The 18248-nt window shown below is 40.3% G+C and overlaps 1 long non-coding RNA gene across 1 annotated transcript in view; it reads right to left on the minus strand.

The window, feature by feature from the left end:
- Positions 1–384: 384 nt before the first annotated feature.
- LOC148128152 (uncharacterized) overlaps positions 385–18248 on the minus strand; it is a 60040-nt gene continuing 42176 nt past the window's right edge. The window contains exon 4 of the long non-coding RNA XR_015741379.1: positions 385–404. This is a non-coding gene — a long non-coding RNA (uncharacterized LOC148128152). The remainder of the gene's footprint in view (positions 405–18248) is intronic.

An 18248-nucleotide genomic window follows, 5' to 3' on the forward strand; every position in this document is an offset into this window, starting at 1 on the left:
ATTTGACAAATGCAGTTCAGGAGTTTCCCCCTCCAAATTACAATAATTGTGTAGAAGACTGATGTTACATTAGTGCTAAAACAGTGTCATCTGTAACTGTATTAGCCCTGGCCAATGAACTGTAAAGACCATACTGAGAGTTTGTTTAGATTTTTTGCAAACAGCCATGTTTGTAATGCTTTTAATTATAATATATCCTTGCATAATTAGGACCTGTCACATGAAAAATACAGAGAAATCCAATGATTCAATGGTGAAGCCCCCTCCTCAAGGGGTAAAATGGAGGTACATGGCTAGGGCTAGTTATATTCCATACACATGGAAATTTGCTTGGATTGCTTAATTAGAGCAATAAGATGGTGAACACCTGGTTGGGTGGTCAGGCTCTGATTCATCTCCAGGATCTGAAAGGATCAAAATAGGGAAGAGCATGAAATGAGGTTTATTGACATTTGGCCCAGATAAGCACATTTTTCACTGAAAAGTAAAGCATCAGTCCTAACCCTCTATTATATGCATTGGGCTGAAATGTTGACAATCCCGTCTCTGTTCAGACAGCTATTTGGGACCATTGCCCTGCCACAGGAATATGAAACACAACATTTGAAGGGTTGTCTTTACAGCAGGGGAAGGAAAGGAGTCAAATCATCTCAATTGGCTTATTTTGGCTAAAAGCTGACATGGACCAAGGAGTAAAAAGACAAGGGGAAGAAAACCCCTAGTTAACTGCCATAACCAGCACATAACCATAACCATTGTAGTTTACACAAACCAGATGATTGAAAGCATCCTTATTGTTCCCGACACTGTTGTGTAGATTGCGTGAATACAATTCAAATTGCAACCTTCCTCAATATAATCTAGAAAGGCAGACTGTAAAAGTGCAACTTTCTGTATGAAAAAAACTCCCCTAACATGAAACATTGCTTCTTTTGTTCCTGAGTTTTGCTAAATCTTGTTTGATTATATTTTTAAATTTTGTAGACCCTTCTCTTGACAATCTATTGCTTATTTAAGAATTATGGGCTGATGGAAACAATGAAATATGAAAGTCAAATCTTTATTAGAAATTGGACCAACATTCCTTCTACATTTGTTACTAACCTGTTTTTAGGTAAAATAATAATAAAGATTTTGTCTATGGCCCTGTCAGAGCTTGAGTCCATGAAGGAAGACGAGCTGGAGCTGGGGCAGATGGAGGTCGAGGGGGCAGTTTCATTGGCTTTGGAGGAACGTGGGAGGAGCGGGATGAGGCCTGGGGTGGCTTGCCAGCAGGGAAGAACAGCGGCAGGACAACTGAGAGAGAGGGGAACAGAGGGCAGGTAGTGGTGATGAGAAGTGACAGAGTTCAGATAATGAGCAAGGACTGTCCCTTCCTGATCCCCGAACAGGGAGAATGGAGAGGAGGCAGGAGCAATGCAGGCCAACCTGAAGACTCAGGAGGAGAGCACCCCGTCCCTCTTCACAAGGCACGCCTGGGGACTGAGACTTAAAGAGGTGCTGTGGGGAGGGGGGTTTGTCGGGAACAAGCACTGAATTCGTGGAGTTTTGTGTGCCGTTGCTGACGTTTGGATTTTGCTGGACTTCTTGCCTTCTTGCTGCTTTGTTTCTTTGCCTTGCTGGACTTCCTGCCTTGAAGCCATTGTGCTAAGAGTGTTTTGCTGGACTATTCACAGTCAGAGGCTTATTTTACCTATGTAGTTGTAGGGTTGGCTAACACAATCATATACATGAGGAACAGAATAGTAAAATAATTTTATGAGCAGATTTCCATGTGCTTTAGATGGATAATAACTAAGGGAACCATCCCTCCCCAATAAATTATGGATTGTGGAATTAAAAACCATTTCAATCACAAAGATCCTTGGCCAGGCAAATTTTCATTTACCTGTGTTGGAATGTATTGGATCATGAGTACATACTTGATCATTTCAAGTCTGCATATTAAAAAGAACTGATACCTTCAAATTAATCCTAATACTTTTTACACTACTGTGGAACTTTTTTACTTCCACTTCACAGTTATTAATTTTATGGCAAGAATCAAAAGCAGAGGAATCAAGCGGTGGGTGTGTGAATTAGTGAAAAGTGTTGCAGTTTTGCCAGTTTTGCATGACTATGTTGTACATATAAAAAGTCTATGCCATTAAGGTCTTCTATGCCTAATACCATGGGGACGTCATCACTTGAGATTTTCAAGAAGAGATTGGACTGCCATTTGTCAGAAATGGTGTAGGTACTCCCGCTTGGGCGGGGGGTTGGACTAGATGACCTACAAGGTCCCTTCCAACTCTTGATTATCTGTTATCTGTTACCACTTGAAGTTCCATGGCACCTTTTAAAACCCTAACCAGTATAATATAACATAATAATTTGCAATACTACATTGGCTGGTAAATCTAACCAGTCACCTTTCTAAGGCACCTAGAATGTGTTTCTCATATTATCTGCTCCATGCTGTCTTGGTTTGTAGGAGAACAAGGAACATCACTTAACTTGCAGATAAAAATAGAATACATTGTACACCATCTTTGCTCTTTGGAACCCTCTTTTTTAAGGATACCCCACCCCCGCTTTTTTTGCCCCAGCTATATTTGACAAGTTTGCTTTCAGCAGATATGACAGGCACTGGTGGGGGTCACTGGCCCAATTCCACATTTCCACATTTGGCTTGCTCTGGGTTCACTGGCCTGAACTAATATCTCCAAAGGAGGTTGTATTACTGAACATTGTGAGGTGTTTTTTTTTATAAAAAAACACATTAAACATGCATTGGTGGTTCCCCTCTGCTTATCTGACAGCTGTAGAAAAATAAAGAAAATTCGGTTTGAACTTTTAACAAGCAGGGGTTTAATTTATGTCCAGTACTTTTGTTCCCCGTTTTCTTTTCCATTTACCAATTGCGAAGCTTAGGAGAGTTAATAATATGGAGAGATTTCTATTTTATGTGTCCACGTGCCTTCCTGCGCCCGTGTCCAAGGGACAGAGCCAATGCTACAGAAAGGAAAAGAGTTTTCAGATGGAAATTTGATTAAACAATACAATCATCTGTCTCACAATCTGTTTTTATATCTATCTATCTATCTATCTATCTATCTATCTATCTATCTATCTATCTATCTATCTATCTATCTAGAAAATGTTTTTTTTCTTTTTAGAGAGTTATATACACAATACACAAAGGGTGAGAGATCTCATGAATGCTAAGGGAAAGGGTTTGGCATCTTCTGCCTTTCTTCTTCTTGTTGTTCTTTCTGTGTAAGTTAAGACCAAAAACTCCAATACAATCAGAAAACACAGATGTTGCTTGGAGCATATTTGATGACTTTTTGAAATAATTGAGAACAATGACTTTTATTTTCAGTGCAACAATAGGGGCTCAGGACAGACAAATTGAGCAAGACACCAGAGAGCCACCCGCCCTCATTTGCCTGCTTTGATGGTTTTTGTTTTTCCTTATGGTGGAGAAAAAGCATTTTAGAAGAAAGCTGCAATTATAAATGGAAAATCTTTTTTCCCCCCTTTAGTTGTATATTTCACTGGATCCTATTGCTTTTAAACTCTTAAAATCAAGTTGGAATTGAGAAACAGAAGAGTGCTCTAATAAAACTAAGTGGGTTGGAAAAAATTCAGAGCGAGATTGCATATTTAGGTTCCACTGATTTCAACAAGAAAGAGCCACTGGTGGCTGCCTGCAATTTGGCAGTTCAAATCTCACCAGGCTTAAGGTTGACTCAGCCTTCCCTCCTTCCTACGTTGTTAAAATGAGGACCCAGATTGTTGAGGGCAATATGCTGACTGTAAACTGTTTAGAGAGAACTGTAAAGGAGTGTAAAGCGGTATATAAGTCTAAGTGCTATTGCTATAACCCAGTCCTGAGAATGCCAACAAAGAAATAAACCTCTTTAAGCTCATTGTGATAAGGCACTTCCAAACATGCCCTGATTTTGTTTTTATTCCACCTTAAAATTGATCAGGGCTATTTTAACTATATGCAGACACCATAATGCAGAAATATAGGCATGCTTAAATATTTGCAAGGCTGTGGAGCTCACAGAGATAGGCAATCAATACTTATTCTTGGCCAAGTGTTAATAATGTAGAAGTAGAAACCAAGCTGTGCATTCTTGTCAACGAAGAATTATTGCCTTTTCCTGACCCCTTGGTTTCATACCTAAAGATGTCTCTCCATCACTATTAAACAAACAGTAATAAATTGCTAGCATAATGGTATTTTTATAACATTCCAATTTTTTGCTAGTAACTTACTGAGATTCGTTTAGGAAAGTCATAATATTTTAGGGCATCTCAAGAGCTTGGGGGGTGGGTTTAGATGACCCAACCATCCTTTCCAACAAGAAAAAAAATCATCTTTTTTGACATGCAAGGAAACAAATTATTGCTACTTCTGCAGAGAATCAGTCACTGGCAGGAAACACTGGAAATTATCACGATAGTAAAAACTCAATGATTACATTATGGTCAGTGGGGGCTTGCTTTAACCCATAGTTATGACAAGGCCTCTCCTTTGGAGGAGTCATTATCCTGTTAGTGTACTAAGACACTATTGCAAGAAACCAAGAAACAAATTATCTGAAAATCCCGCTCTGAACAATTTATAGATATGAATTTCAAAAACAAAAAAAGGAAGAGAGAGAGAGAGAAGGAAGGAAGGAAGGAAAGAAAGAAGGAAGGAAAGAAGGAAGCTATAGAATTTTCCCATATCCTTGAAAGAAATATTGTGATGTTTCAGTGTATTCAAAGAGGTGGAAAACATGAGCCATGAATCTTGGGCTAACACTTCTGGATGTATGTTGGCATATGTTTTCTATTTCATGTGATGAGTTCTTTTATGAAGCAGAGATACTCACACATCAGGGTTAGTTAATGTCATGCATTGAGAAGGAGTAGAAAGTTGTGCTTTTCTCTAGACTACAGTACTAATGGTGTGGATTGTCTTCAAAGAGGCCAGGAGCAGTAGTGAACAAGAAGTAGCTTGCTCAGAAAGGGTCCATTGAAGACATATTACCCAAGACCTTGAAACATCTGCAGCTGGCACTGTAACAAATGATGGCAGAATCTCTAATCAGAGCGGTTTTCCTTCCTTCCTGGCTGTCTGCCTTCCTTCCGTAAAATATTTAATTTTAGTTCATTTTAGCACTGTTAATGTGTACACTTTGTTGCAGCTGGACAAAAATATTTGCTCAAGTTAATGTTCCTCTTACAGAGATACACTTTATTAAAATAAATATATTTATTTATATTTAAATAAATTTAAATATAAATTTAATTTGTACTCATTATTTTTGGTTATGAGCAAGGGGGATACAATTTGATTTCTTATTTTGGTTGTCTATTTTAAAGGCTAAATGTTGTAAATTATATCTTTCTCTGTGGATGGATCGCTAGTTTAAAAATAAATTATGTAAAAATTAAATGAATCTGCATTCTGAAAAAAAAGGAATATGATTTCATCCTTCCTTACACTGTATTCTTATGGTGATAAAGAAAATGGGAGTTATAGTTCAACACACTCAGAGGTACTGAGCTGGAAATGCTATTAAACAGTTCACTTGTTTTTCTACATAACTACTCTAGTATGTGTGAACTATGTATGATGCTATTTGGGATTTAGGGAGGGATTACACAAAAGCCAGAATATATGAATTGATTGGCCTCTTGTTTTCCTTTAGTCTACAACCATATGTGGCTGCTTACCAAATGCACAGTTTAACATGCAACAGCTTTTTTCCAGATTTCAGTTTCTTTTTACTTTTTCTGTAGTCAAAGATTATTCATTCCCAGCCACCTGTTTGGCCTTGTAGTCTTCTCCTCCTCCATCTTTACAACACAAAAGAGTTCCAGAGCCATGAGAGAATAACAAAAGGTAATCAATCCACTCAACTGCCTTAATGACTCTCTGGGTACCATTAATGTGAAGCTCTTAACTTCCCTGTGGGTGATTGTCACACTGATCTCATTGCATTCATGGCTGCCCATTACTTTATTATCATTTATTCATTAGGCTGGCATGATCCAACCCTTAACTTCTACAATAAGAATCAGGAAGGCACAGCTTGTCAGTTTGCTGCGACTTGAAATTGTCTGGTCTATTGAAATGCTAAATTTTACAATTTATACTATTATCTGAACAAAGACAAGACTCTCTTCTCTCTCTCTCTGTCTCTCTCTCTCTCTCCTATCTATCTATCTATCTATCTATCTATCTATCTATCTATCTATCTATCTATCTATCTATCTATCTATCTATCTATCATTCTCCATCCTTCCTTCCTCCCATCCATCTATCCATCCATCCATCCCTAGAGAACAATTTAATAACAAGGGATTTTCATCAAAATGTTATGATATGGATCTTTTACTAGTCCTTCTACTCTACCCCCAAAGTGTTGCTTTTTCAGCCAAAATAATCTATTTTTTCTAAAGTTTTTGTTTGTTTGCTAGCAAAAAAAAATGGTTTCCTCAAGACTGGTGATATTTTCTTCTTGCACAAATGGCATTTGTCTACATAAGCACACAGAGGATTGCATTTGTAATGTTTATAAGTAGGACTCAGCAGTAAAATGTAGCAATGTGACCCTCAAGTTCTCAAACAAAACTTTTAACCCTCATTGTTATTTTAGATTCCTCTATATTTTCCTTTTCTTTTGGAGGAAATCTTCAAATTCTACCCCAGAAAATACAACTGAGTGTCCTAAGAACTAGAGATAATGGATATTACTGTAGTATATGGTATCCCAAGAAGAATAACAATAAACATACAGATTTTCACTGAAAGAAGAACATTTTCACTGTTTTTAAAGCAAAACTGTTAGCTGGAATAAAAATTTGGTACTTTCTGTGTTTTTATCTCTCTTTTAATTTACTTCTATCAGAGATAAAGGGTATTGGGGTCTTCTTTAACTTTCTTCCAGTTCCATCTCAATTGTGCTTTACTGTCCACTGTCCTACCAAGAAGATTTATTCATTAACACTTTACCCATTGTAGAAACAAACAAGAAGATGAAGGATTTGGTCAACCATCCTACAATTAACCAATCAGCATGGATCATTTAATAGGCCCAACTTTTATTCCTGATAGAAATAACAAAAAAGAGGAGATATGAGTGCCAAGCAGCTTCCAATTATCTGATCTTAATAGAGTTCGGTAAACAATAATTAAAATGGTAGCTACTTGGTATTTATTGATGAAAATTTGGTTCATCAGAGTGGTCTTCCCAGAGATGGCCTTGGGTAGCTATGCAGTGATGCCACTTGCTATGCCAATATCAAGCTTGAAAAGTATTCTTTTCTATTATGCCTTAGCTTTTTTCTACCCAGGAGACATACTTTGAATCTTGGGAGTATGACATGGGCACTCTCATAAAATGGCTGCCATAATGAAAGAGATAAAATTACTCAAGGCAGTCTCAAACTACCAATTTACCAGGGGACAAACAATCAAGATACTTTGGAAGTTTTGAGGTGGAAAGAGTTGCAAAGGAAGCACTGGGCTGCAATTGTAAATGATGTTTATTTTTTAAAGAATATTAAAAGGTATCAAAGGAGATGTTGTTAATTTTATCTTTTGAAGTGCAGAAAAAATGATGTTTGGTTGTAAATTTAAGAAAGCTTTCAGCAACAAGAAAGTTTCGTAGCAAAATATGTAGCTAGGGTAAGAATCTCTAGATTCATTCTGGCTGCTCAGTTAATGATCATAGTTAATAAACACCATTCTTTTGTCTCTCCCATATAAAATTATCATTCTACACACTTAGCAATAAATGCAGCAGAAGCAACTTATTAGCATGAGACTTGTTTCTTACTGTAGCAAATGTTGCTTTAATATATTACTAGGAAATGGGAGCAAACATCCCTGATAGTATACATTTTTTTCTTTTCTTTTTTCTTTTGGCAAAGTAAATGGGAAATCATATGATAATGTAAAGTTAACAGATGGGAAAATTGGGGGACAGTTAAAGGATTAACAAAGAAAACAAAAAAGAAATGACAGAAGCAAAACAGAGAAACTCTGGCAAGGAACAGATTTCAGAAGACATTTGCCAAATACACACTTTTGTTTTTCATGGTGAGACATATGTAACTTGATTTTCTCTCTGTTTTGGATGAGAATGTGAACACATGCTGGGCATTAATAAATCTTTTTGCAGTCACAATAGGCAAATACCAAACTTGATGTACATTTGCTCAGTTGATTGAAATTCTTTTTGATGCTTAAAAATAAATATTAGCCGGGCGATTAGGGATTCATGACTAGGGAACTGTTCCAAAGCACATAAACCAAAGTTCATACCAATAGAAGAAGGGTTCCCTGCACTCCTTTCTTCTATAATCATCAAAGGTTGAGGAACTTCTGAGAACTTTGAAGGACGTGGGGCGTTTCTGTGTGTTTCTGTGTGAACTGCTAAGGAAGACAGATTGCCAGAACTCGAGTCCGTATGTGGATGGAGGAACAATTTAGTATGCAAGCCAGGGGAATTGCCAAGTTTGGTCAGTTCATCAAACCTATTTTCCAGTAGCAGCTTCTAGGTGGCTCCGGATCCTTATTAGCAGAAAAGGGATTATACCTTCTTTTCCTCTTCTTCCTAGGCTCCAGCAATGGTGTGCTGATGTGTGAAAGCTTATTATGTCTTTGTTCATACTAAGTTATCTAATTGATGACTACCAGTACAATCACAATTCTGCATATTGATATCAAAGATTATGCTCCACTGATTCACTCACTATGGTTTGCTGCTGGATTGCATGGATTAAACAAAGGGTTTTAATTAGAATGGTGTTCGATTAAAGATTTGAGCAGTCTTGCAAGAATGAGAATGTGACAGCATTTTATAAACTAATATTCCTCCAGAAGCTCACTATCTCCCTTTCTAAAAGAATATATGGCTTACTGGTTAGATAAATGGGTTGGAAACTCTTTCTCAAAGTTTTAGATATCTCTTTAGATGAACAGATCCTCCTTTTGGTGGTTGGATAAAATAGCATTCTTCCAGCTAAGACTGCAAGCAAAGATTGATAAAGAAAAAAAGGAGAAGGAGATTACATTATTTGAAATGTAAAGATGGCGAAAGTCTTATTTGCTTTCAAGAGGCTTGTGTATATTAGCAAATTAGCTCTATACCCGTGCTTCTCTATGAAACTATGTGATCAGGCTTAGTTTTGGGGGTGGAAAATAAGGGGGAAAATGTGCCTCTGCCTACCAGCATCCATCGGTATTCATCTGGCTAGCCTCCTGTCAGTGGGTGAGAGACATGGAAACTGAAACAGTATTTGCTGTATGAGCAAGAAGGAGCAAGGAGCCTGGGAGTGGCTTAGCTCTACTCTTCTGTACTAAAGCTGGTTACTGCTGTGAAACTAAAACTGAAACTCCTCTCCTCTGCTTGTCTTTTGCATTTGGAACAGATTTCTTTTCAGGTGGGGAGGGGAAGTAGAACTCCTTAGCATCAGAGCATGTTATTATTAATATACGAAATATCAATGCTCTGATGGTCATTTCAAAAAATCCTTTCTTAGTGAGCACGTAGAGGAGCCAAGATTTTGGTCAAAACTCTATACTTCAGTTGTTAGAAGACACCTTGTATTTTTGAGCTAAACAATGTACCATTGAATGATGAAGAGGTCTGTTTTAATTTTTTGCTCACAGTTTGTAATGTTTCCATTGGCCCTTCCTTTGGAGAGAGAGAGAGAGAGAGAGAGAGAGAGAGAGAGAGAGAGAGATACACGAATAACAGAGTTGGAAGGTACCCTTGAGGTCTTCTAGTCCTATCCCCCCGCTCAAGCAGGATACCCTATGCCATTTCAGACAAATAGCTGCCCAATCTCTTCTTAAAAATCTCCAGTGTTGAAGCACCCACAACAGTGGTGGGATTCACATGTTTTTACTACTGGTTCTGTGGGCATGGCTTGGTGGGTGTGGCAGGGGAAGGATACTGTAAAATCTCCAGTCAGAGGTGGTATTTGTCAGTCCTCTGAACTACCCAAAATTTCCGCTACCACTTCTCCAGAACTGGTCAGAACCTGCTGAATACCACCTCTGGCCCACAATTTCTGGAGGCAAGTCGTTCCACTGATTAATAGTTCTAACTGTCAGGAAATTTCTCCTTAGTTGTAGGTTGGTTCCCTCTTTGACTAATTTCCATCAATTGCTTCTTATCCTACCTACATATTTTTGACATATTTTGATATTGATTCTAGTTTTACTTCACTGTATTACAACCTGAGAAGCACAAAAATGGGATGAAAGTATATGAATAAACCAGTAAACAAATGGATACTCAAAAGTGAAAGGCATGCAGTATGATAGGACCTACATGATTCAGGGACATGCTATTTGAAGGACCATCTATCCTCCATTACATCAAGTGATTGATTTGATTTTATTGCTGCTGCCATGGGTAGTGGTGGGGGGCATTTTATGGTTTTTTTTTATGTTGTGGATTTTTTTTAATGTTGTAAGCCACTCAGAATCACCTGAGTGGCTTACAACCTGTGCGTAAGTTGGGTGACCATATAAATTTCCGCAATAAATAAAATAAGTGAATAAAATAAAATCTATAAACTTTTTATACTTCCTATTAGGAGAAAACATGAAAAACCAAACTAACCAAAACTAATATAAGTTTTCACAGCACAAAGCCATGAAAATTATAATGATAGATTGAAGCATTTAGGTGCCCTTCACAGTGTGCTTTAATGAGCTTGGCATGTTTTTGAAGTACAGATCTTGCCAAACTGTTGTTCTCTTGTTCTTATATACATAATCACATAGCTATAGCTAAATCAAGTAATAAGGTCAAATACAAATAACCCCATAGAAACTTCAGAGCTTTCCTATTGTACAGTCACATTTCTCTTAGCTCTGCAGCAAGATAATTTGCTAATTTTGGGCCTGCGTTTAATGCCACAGAATTAAAACAATGATAGCATGGAAAATATAAAAGGCATCTTGAGAATTGAGTTTATATTTAAATTTAGACTTCTCAGGATGCAGTGATGAAGAATAAGGGTGGAAATACTTTTGAAGAATACTGTGCTAAAACTGAAGGGCTCTGAGCCATGGATTAAAAATAAAACAGAAATGAAAACCTACTGCTTTCAGTCTTCCATATTTCTTCAGTGTCTGAATGTGCATTTTTTAAATACTTCTGGAGACTCTGTGTATTTTGAATGGCAATTTATTATCTGTGGGAAAGTACAAGTCCATAGCCTAGCTTAAACCACTTTTGCACCAAATGAAAATAACAAAAAATATTAATTTGGTAAAAAGGCCCAAACGTCTAGATGAGGGATGAGTGGAAAAGTGACAGATGAGCTGGCAAAGGGATGAAGGCTGGAGAGAATGAAGGTCTTTCCTACCATTATTAAAAATTATAAAGCAGCTAGAAAATGTCCATAGCTTAAAACATGTTAGTATGCAGGAGAGCTTCAGAAATCAAGTACTTTGCCAGCCCTGTTTCTTATCGGAGGCTGCTTTGTTTTGCCAACCCTATCCCTATTTTGCCTCTTCTTTCCATTCACCATAAAATCTTGCATCATGCATTTCCTGAGGCAGAAAAAAGGTCAGGCCCACGGTGATGTCTGCCTACCATGCTTGGCCTTCTGTTCTCTCAGATTAGGTGATGTGAGGAGCTAAGGTCAGATCAGAACAGCATGTATTGGCCATTTCAGGCTAACGTGGGTGTGCTCCCTCCTGTGCAGTGCTCTGTTAGCTTTGTGTACTCTGTCTAAAGAGCTGAACAGCACTGTGTGAAATGTAAAGAAAGCTACTTGCTGCTGTTTGAAACAGCATAACTGGGAAATAGTGTAATGATGAACTGGCGTTAATAGGAAAATTGTGCAATAGGGAAATATTGTACCAAGTAGAATATCCTAACAAGTTTAAGTAGCTAACACTGAAACAACATGGCTTAGCCCCTCCCTCATTGCCGCCAGAATAAAACCCAAAGGAATCTGGAAGTTGGTATTGCCTATCTAAACAGAGGGGAAGAAACCTCAGGGAGAGCCTCGCCTAATTATACCTACCTTTTGTCATTATATAACTCCAAACATCCAGCTTTTTGTTTTCTGTAGCTAGGAACTGATGTAGCTTTTTGCTGTCTCACATGTCTTAGTTTGTGTCCAAATTAGATCATTTCTCATTCTCCACAAATCAGTGAAAAACCCTCATTTCTTCTTTTTAAGTTTGGTGCACAAGGAAAGAGAGGCAGAGGCTGTCAGAAAGGTTAACAGGACTTATTGGCTACAATGTAACCCAGCCGGGCGTATCGCCACTAACTCGGCAGCCGGCTGACAGGCGACAGTTGAGCCAGTTTATAGTGAGCTATCAAGAGGGCTCAGCCAATCAGTGATGGTTCTGGTTCCCGCTCAAGCAGTGGACCAGAGTGAAGACTGTCACTGGATATAACATTCCTCCCCCCTGGAATTGCGCATGCGTAGTGCTCCAGGTAGGTGGGTTGCCGCCTCACTCTCTTGGATCTTCTTAGTCTGGCCAGAGTCACTGACGGGGGATGATCGGCTGCAGTGCTGGCATCTTCCATCGGGACCAATGTTGGCTCTCTCCCCTGGGTGGCCTCTGAGGGTGACCAGTTGGTTTCATTGGGCAGCAGGCAAGCTTCAGCCACTGGTGGTGCATCTGGCTCAGGTAAGTCCCTTGTGCGTGACTGCTGTTCGGGTGTTGGCCTGTTGTCCTTGGTCAGTTCTTCGATCCCTGTGGCATTGGTGTTGTCTTGGGCTGGACCTGCAGGAGTATTCCAATGACTCCTTAGCTGGTCCATGTGTCGGCGCCATAGTCTCCCATCAGCCATCCGCTCCCTATAGGACTTGGGGCCTGTTATTCTCTCCACCCAGCCTGGCAACCATAGGGGATTGCCGGCATAGTTGCAGCCATAGACTGGGTTGCTTAGTCTAAATTCCCGTGTTTTGCTACTGGAATCCAGAGATGTGCTAGGAGCATAGGCTGGGTGGAGTCTGTCCAGGGTCATTCTCAACCTCCTGCCCATTAGCAGTTCAGCTGGGGATAGATTAGTCTGAGCATTTGGGGTGGTGTGCTGTGTTAGGTGGTATAAGGCAATTTTAGAAAACCAATTCCTCCCAGTCATCCTCCCCAGGGCTTCCTTGGCTGATATTACAGCTCTCTCAGCCCTCCCATTAGCAGCAGGGTGGAAAGGGGAGATTAAGGCATGCCTGATTCCCCTTTGGGACAGGAATAGTTCGAAGGGAGAGGAGGTAAACTGTGGGGCATTTTCTGATACCAGGATGTCAGGATACCCATGGGTCCCAAACAAAGCAACCAGAACGCCAGACACTTCTTCAGTTGTGGTGGACTTTAGGAGAGCTAGCTCGACCCATTTTGAGTAGGAGTCCACTACCACTAAAAAGGTTTTTCCCTGCACCGGGCCTGCTATGTCAATGTGGACTCTAGACCATGGAGACTTCGTGTCTTCCCATTCGCTGGTGGCAGCAGGAGGAGGAGCAGGTCTTGATAACTGACATGCCTGACAGCCCTGCACCTTCCTGGTGACTGCCTCATCGAGACCCGGCCACCAGACATAACTTCATGCTAGGGCCTTCATCCTAGTGATGCCCGGGTGCCCTTCATGCAATACAGCTATGATCCGGGGCTTCAGGTCTCGAGGAATGACCACCCTGTTTCCCCACAACAAGCAGCCTTTCAGTACACTCAGTTCCAGGTGGCGTGCTTTGAAAGGGCGGAGATCCACCAAGACAGGGTCTCTGGGCCACCCCCTTCTAACCCAGTCCAAAACTTTATTCAATTGAGGGTCTTTGGAGGAAAAATGGGCAATGTCATTGGCATTCAAAGGCAATTGCAGATCCCCAATTAGGAAAATGGCTGTTGTAGGTGCGGGGTCATCAACCAAAATGGGTAAGGGGCATCTGCTTAAAGCATCAGCGTGGGCTACTTGCTTCCCAGGTCTGTAAAGCAATTTGAAATTATAAGCAGACAAAAAAATAGTCCATCTTGTCATTCTGGGTGACATAATTTGGGGGCTGGGTTTGTCACCAGCCAGTATACCTAGGAGAGGCTTGTGGTCAGTAATGAGCTTGAAATGGTGGCCGTATAAGTACTCATGGAATTTTTTGACTGAAGCCACAGCAGCAAGGGCCTCCTTGTCAATTTGTGCATAGTTTTGTTCTGTTTTAGACAGTGTTCTGGAAAAATAAGCAATAGGGGCTTCCTGGCCATTAGGCAGTCTGTGGCCTAAGACTGCCCCAATGCCGAAAGGAGAGGCATCACAAACGAGCACTAAAGGAAGGGCTTTGTTAAATTGCATTAATACAGAATCTGAAGTGAGTAGGGCTTTAACAGCCTTGAAAGAGGCCTGTTCATTTGGTCCCCAAGTCCAAGTAGCGGTAGAGTCCAAAAGCCTATGTAATGGTTCAGCTATAGTGGCCTTGTGAGGTAAGAATGAACTGTAAAAGTTAAGTAAGCCTAAAAAGGCTTGCAGCTCTGTCTTATTTGTAGGAGCTGGAGCATCCTGGATGACTTTAACTTTGGATTCAATGGGGTGAATCCCTGCAGAATCAATATGATAGCCCCAAAAGTCAATTTGGGAAGTGGCAAAAATGCATTTTTCCTGTTTAGTTTGAGTCCAGTATCTTTAAAACATTGCAGAACTCTTTGTAAGTGCTGTAAATGTTCTTGTGCACTATCTGAGGCAATGAGAATGTCATCAAAATAGGGGATGACTCCTGGTATGTTGTAAAGTAAGTGCTCCATTATTGATTGGAAAATGCCAGGGGCCACACTAACACCAAATTGGAGAGGTTTGTATTTAAAAGTGCCCCTGTGCGTTATGATGGTTTGTGCTTCTGCTGTCTGGTCATCTACAGGGAACTGTTGGTAAGCCTGTGTCATGTCAAGCTTTGTAAAAATGGAGCTTTTGCCCAAGGCATGTAGTAGGTGTTGTATGATGGGTACTGGGTACGCATTGGGTTATAGACCTCTGTTTATGGTCGATTTATAGTCCGAACAAAGGAAAATTGAACCATCTTGTTTCAGAGGTATTACTATGGGTGTTTCCCATTTGGAGAAATCAATGGGTTCTAGAACCCCTTGGGCTAATAGCTGGGCATCCACTTTTGCACGTAGGGCTAATGGGATACTCTGCAGCTTGAGCCTTATCGGAGCCACCCTGTGGGTCTAAATTTAGGGTAATGGGTGTGCCATTATAGCAGCCAAGCTTATCATCGAAAACTGCTGAAAAGTTTATAAGCAGTTGTTCTCAATTGGAAGTATAGATGGAATTGATGCCAGTTACTTGCAGCCCTAGGGAATTGAACCAATCTTGCCCTAATAAGCTTGGCAGGTACCCATTATTGATTACCAGAGGTAAAAGTCCATTAAAATGATGGAATTGAATGTGGAACTTGCCTGTCCCGATGACTGGAATAGTCTGGCCCTGGTAGTCCCTCAAGGCCAACTTGCAGGGTGTCAGCTGTTGCTTGGTGATGTCTGGAACCAGTTGCTTCAGAGTGTCCCAGGACAGGATGGAGAGGGAGGAGCCAGTGTCCACCTCCATGTGGCATGGCTTTCCTTCTAAAAGAAGATCAACATTAATTTTATTAATATTAAAGCATTGTGGTAGTGACTCAGCTCTGGGATATGCTTTGGTAACTGCAAAGCAATCTTCCTTGAATCTGAAAGCTTTTGTCTGTGTTTGGTTGCGGGGTGGCTGATTCAGATTTCTGGTGGCTTGGCAAATTCTTGCCAAGTGCCCCTTCCTCTGGTACTTCAGGCAGATCATGTTTCTGAAGCGACAGGTGGCTCTTGGATGGTTTCCCCCACAGCTGAGGCAGATGACTTGTGGCGTGCTTGGTCTTCTCTCAGCTGGGTTGCCTTTTCTTTGGGGTGTCAGAGGCACTCTTAGACGGTCCACTTCTTCTTCCCCCTGGAAGTTCTTGGCTTCGAATGTGTCTTCATAGTGGACTGCTGCATTTGCCTTGACACCTGGGAGGCTGCCTGAGTTTTGGAGTTCAGCCACAGATAGATTTGACAGTTCTGCAGCTTGAGCCTCTTCGATCACTTGCTTCAGGTTAAAGTCTGCTTTTGCTAAGAGGTGCCTCTCTAGTCAGAGGTCTCTTACCCCACAGACCAGCTGATTCAGTAGCATGTTGTCAAATTGGTTTCTGAATCCGCAGTGCAGGGCAGCCGATCTGAGTGCCACCATGTACTCGCTGACGGATTCTCCCTCTGCTTGGGTTCTCCTCCAAAATGCATGGCGGCGGGTGATGTGGGATGGTCTGGAAGCCTAGTGATTGCTGAGGACCTCCTGCAGTTCTTCCCAGAAAGCTTTCACCATTTGTGGAGCCAGTAGGGCAGTGGTGGTGTCGAAGACCATAGCTCTGCAGAAGCTTAAGAAATAAGCTTTCGTTCTGTTTGCAGGGATATCTGTCAGGTTGGCGGCATCCATCATGCACTCAAAATGATTGATATACAATGTCCATGTTTCTGAAGCGGGGTGGAATGGTGGGAAGTTGGGAGGTGCTGCCACCATCTGGGGTTAGCTTAGTGGCAGCCTTGTTAACCTTACTAGTGCTTCAGCTCTGTGACTCTTCAGCTCTCTTTGTTGCCTCAGAAAATGCCTCATTTCGCTAACATCTCACCTTCATCGCCAGTTTAAAGTTTGGCGCACAAGGAAAGAGAGGCAGAGGCTGTCAGAAAGGTTAACAGGCTTTATTGGCCACAATGTAACCCAGCCGGGCGTACCGCCGCTAACTCGGCAGTCGGCTGACAAGTGACAGCTGAGCCAGTTTGAAAGCTCCCTTTTATAGCGAGCTGTCAAGAGGGCTCAGCCAATCAGCAATGGCTCTGGTTTCCATTCAAGCAGCGGACCAGAGTGAAGACTGTTGCTGGATATAACACTTCTATTTGTGGATTTTAGAATACTTGATGTCCTCACAGCTCGTTCTGATCTTTGCACAGCTAGATCAGAGGGTTCAGTTCTTCAGGTTCAAAATGAGTTTCTTTTGATAATTCATTTTTTAAACAGCTCTTTAACCTGATGGAAATTTTTAAAGCTGTTGGAGGACCTGTGCTGATCAGTTTCACTCTATGAAACAAATTTACTCAGAAGTTTATTCCACCTTAAACCATCTGAGTTTACTTTTAAAAGATGCATAATATGCACACACACACACACACACACACACACACACATGTATATATTTCATAAAGTATTCTTTCTAGACATGCATGTTTACGTTTTTTAAAAACCTCAAAATATCCAGTTTTAAAGCATTTTGCCCTCAGATGTATATTTTTATATGTATTTATTCTTTTTAGTCCATCAACTTCTTTTGGAGCACTCATCACTTTTAAAAATGCTCCTGGAAGTAGAAGATGTCTAGTCATCAAAGTCTTCTCCATATCTTGGGCTGTGATTGCCCTTATGCTGCATGTTAGTGGGAAGTAACAGTAAGTCCCTCATCACTATAGCATATTTTCTAGCTATGGTGAGTAAAAGGTCTGTGTGGAGCTATTATAGCATGTGAATGCTGTAGACAAGGGTTAGGCAATCTGGAATTTTAATTACATATTTGGATGCACTGACAAAATGTCAGTTATGGAAGACTTGCCTATTCATAAACCACATTATGTCATGATAGTCACTTGATTATCAGAAAGTGAACTAGCTCTTTCCAGCTCCTCTTCCCTGCTGCTAAATCTCAACTCAATGGAACCTTTATAGCGTTCAAAGGAAAATGTAATCCTTGAAACTGGGTGTTGTTTTCTAAAATGCCAGTTGCCCAATTAATTAATTAATTAATTGCAAGATTCCCCCCCTAAAAAGTCAGATGGTTTAAAGAATTTAGTATGTATTAAGGGAGCAGCTTGATGGCATATTTGATGCTTATAGTTAGCTATCCTGCTGAGTTTATAAATATCAATAAACTCAGTTGTGACACTGCATGGATAGAATAATGTGCATGTTGAGTTCAGGGTAGTAAGGTTGTAATTCTTAAGCCTTGGAATTAAGTAGAGCTTCCCACTTAATGCAACTCAGTGAGAAGATTGGCATTTAGCCAATTTTAGGTTTTAAATGGTTGATCATTTTCCATAATTTTTCCATAACATACAGCATTGGGAAAACTTTGGATAGTCTAGATGGCTGTAATTGTTTTTATTTTTATTGACTGTATCTTTAGAGATGCACATTTTTGGGGGGGAAATACTTGAATGACTTTACCACTTCAGTAAACCATTTGTG

The sequence above is a fragment of the Pseudonaja textilis genome, chromosome 1 (assembly GCF_049901715.1).
Source record: "Pseudonaja textilis isolate UNSWEBS1 chromosome 1, rPseTex1.2, whole genome shotgun sequence".
In the NCBI taxonomy this organism is placed as follows: domain Eukaryota; kingdom Metazoa; phylum Chordata; class Lepidosauria; order Squamata; family Elapidae; genus Pseudonaja; species Pseudonaja textilis.